Source organism: Morus notabilis, unplaced genomic scaffold (assembly GCF_000414095.1).
Source record: "Morus notabilis unplaced genomic scaffold, ASM41409v2 Scaffold884, whole genome shotgun sequence".
NCBI classification, from domain to species: Eukaryota; Viridiplantae; Streptophyta; class Magnoliopsida; order Rosales; family Moraceae; genus Morus; species Morus notabilis.
This window is the reverse complement of record NW_010361302.1, coordinates 380,089-383,786: the sequence shown is the minus strand read 5'-3', so window position 1 is coordinate 383,786 and position 3,698 is coordinate 380,089.

Genomic DNA, 3,698 nt, shown 5'->3' with positions numbered 1-3,698 from the left:
ATCAGACCAAAACAATACGAAATAGGTTTTTTTTTTTTTTTTTTTTTTTCTTTTTCAAATACACTTAAAGTAAGGGCTGAGATTTGTAGGACTTATATCAGTGGTTGATATTATTTGGGTGTATTTGTCTATGAGAACTGCTTTCTTTTTTTTTTTTTTTGAAAATTGAGAAATGCTTTCCGGTTGCTCTATGTTTTATATATAATTAGAAGAAGCAATTCATCATCAAACATTAATAACAAAGTGGGTCCCATATTTATTTAATTAAACAAAGAATTCTCTAAACTCTCCACTGATTCGCGTGGGCCCAGACAAGCATTTTGCAAAATATTTGATTCAACTTAAATTCAACATACCAATTTTATTTATATTGCTAGATGAATATTACTTTTATAATTTTTCTTGCTGAATAAATATTACTTTTATAATCACATTTGCAAGTATAAAGATGCAAACTTGTATTCAATTAATAATGAAGAGCTTCTAAGTCAAAAAAATAAAAATAAAAAATGAAAGAGCATATTAACAAAAAGTGATAAACCTAATCACTGGTTTCTTTTAAAAAAAAAAAAAAAAAAAAAAAAAGACCCTAAAAAGTAGAGGCAAAAATTTTGTCTCTAAATCAAGCTAAACGACTTCTGGAGACCAATATAATTTTGTCACTGATTATATTTCTAAGACATTTTTAAAGACACATCATAATTCGACCGAAAAATGATTTTAGAGACCAAAATGTTTTGCCTGGAGACCAATATATTTTCCTCTAAGTTATTATTTTGTCTCTAATCACGATTAACTACTTTAAGAGACAAATATTATTTTGTCTCTAAATAAAACAATAACACATTTTGGCGACAAAAGATTACTCTGTCTCTGAAAATGTCTTTTAGAGACAAAAATGTGTTGTCTCTAAATGATTAAAAGCTTCCCGCTAAAATGTTATATTTAGGGTCCGTTTAGTTTTCTAATTTGAATTTTTAATTTGAGTTAAGATGTGATTTTATGTAAAAAAAAATTTTACTGTAGTAAAAAAAGTAAGATATAATTGCTTCTGAGAATTTTTTACTGTAACAAAATTTGAATTCTAAACTCAAATCGATGAAATGAATTAAAGATAAAATGTTTTGTCTCTAAAAAATATTAACAAAAAAATTCAAAAGAGAAAAAATCTGTAGAGACAACCATTATTGTCTCTGAAAACGTGGTCTCTTAAAGTACTTTTTCTTGTAGTGCATAAAATCAGTAATCATTTTGTTCACTTATATATCAGAAGATCATCCTTGTGAGGCTCAAAATCTATGACCACCAAACTTCAAGACTCCGTTTGCTATTTAGATTTGTTCCTTGATTCGAATTATAGTTTGTGGTTCGTTATAGTATTTTTTCTCATAAAAAATACACGTAAATTAAAAATAATTATAATCACATGATTTGAATCCATGAACCAAACGCCACCCAAGTTTTATCTTGATATTGTAAATACATGAAGGCGTAGACTTGAACGGAAAAGCATAGAACGTAAGGATAAATAACAAGGAGATAATCTTCAATTCTACAGATTCAGTTTTTATTTTGGCATTTAAGACTAATTAGATTTCCCAGCCACTACATTTTTTGTGGACTTTATTTAATATTTATTTATATAATTATATTTTTAAAAGTAAAGAAACAGAAGTTAAATGTAAGAAATTATAAAGAAGAAATAACGTGGCCCAAAACATGGAAAGAATCTTTTTTTTTCTTTTTTTAACTAGAAGCTAAAATAATCATACGAAGGCACTTAAGTAGCGATAAATGTGTAGAAAATAGGAGTTAAATACATTAGAAAAAAGACAATTGAAATAATAAGGAATGTAATGCCGACCAGAGTTGTCAAAGACAAAGACACATGATTACAAAGGTCTCGTTTATTTCACCGATTTGAGTTTTATTACACTAAAAAGCTCACAGAAACAATCACATTTAACTTTTTTACTACATTAAAAAGTTATCACATAAAGTCACATCTCAACTCAAATCATCGAGTTAAACGGGCCTAAAGAAAGTAGTTTATTCATTAACTAGAAATTCAGATGAAACCTTATGCTCATTTTGTTAAAATTGACATAAAATGGTGATTTGAAGAAAGATGACCAATGATGAAGACTCTGAGGAGAAAATTGGAATTGAGTGCACAGCTTTTCTTATTTTATTTCCTAAAGGTGTCAAAAAAATTTAAAACCAAATAAACAAAATTTGTCTTTCAGACCAATGATTATTTGTGCAAGCAAATGAGACAAAATTATAAGTTGGTTATTGCAATGTTGAGCTCGACATGACAATTGGAAATTTTTTTTTTTTTTTTTTCTAATCGTACATGCGGAATATACTGGAAGGTGTGATATGAGAGAAAGTGTTGGACTATCTGAGAGAAGAATTGTAGATAGACAAACGTGATATAGCTAATCAGAGAGAAAGTTGTACATGTTTTTTATTTTATTTTATTTTATTTTTTATGGAAGTGGCTTTTAGATTTTTGTTTTTTGTTTTTGTCAAAAATATATAGATTCAACATGCTTAGGTTTAACTAAGGAAATTATCTAGTTTTGGAGTGATTATTATTGAAAATAAAAAAGAAGATCATAACTTTTTTGTTCATGCATTAAAAAATGAGCTATAATTGCTTTTAAATGTAAAATGTTCTTTCACTTAATATATTTGCCTTTAGTATATACCAGACTAAAAAAATAGGACACTTCAATGTACAAATTTATTTTTTACTAATATGTTATTCATATGTTTGTATCTAATTGTCACATTTAGGGATAGCAATCTGGATAGCAACACGACGACATGACTCGAAACCTGCACAAAGTTAATAGATTTAGGTTTACTATAAATGAGTTTTAATCATAATCGGATTGACACGATTAAGACGATTAATAAATGGGTTGGGTTCTCTTAACACGAAGTGATACTAATTGACACGATTAACTATATGTGTCATCTGTAATTTAATGATATGTGATATAACATGAAAGTTTATATGACAAATTAAATACAAATAATGTGAATTTTAATATTTGTAGATTAAATTCATTTATTTTTCTTAAAGAAAAAGATAAATTGACTAATAAACATGTTAAATCTGTTTTGATCGTGTTAAATAAATCCTTATTATATTAATTATTTATTCAATATATTCATTTAAATGGGTTATACAGGTTGACACAATTCACACGATTAATAAATGAGTCATCTTTGGATTGATATTTTTAACACGTTTAATAAACATATCGTGTTTAGGTTAATATTTTTTTATACGATTAATAAACGAATTGACACGAATACAACCCACTAACACGAATTGCCACCGTTAGTCACATTCATTAAAGCATTCATTCATGCTTTCCCCTTCTCATTTCCCCACCCTACCAGGTCCACTATTCGTTTTATGTATCGAAAGCTAAAAGGTTAAAATTAATTTAGACTAACAAAAGTTCTCATAGGATAAATAAGAAAATGTCATAAAATATGTGAAATCTAAATTCTAAATATACAGCCTATATCAATAGCGTTGATAGCAAAAACAAGTAGATAGCATAGTAGAATGACAAATAAATTGATAATAGTCTAGCAAACCAATAAGTGAAAAAGTTAATTCTAAAATTGTATGTCCATTAACTGGTGCAATATATCATTTAAAATTCGAGAACCAT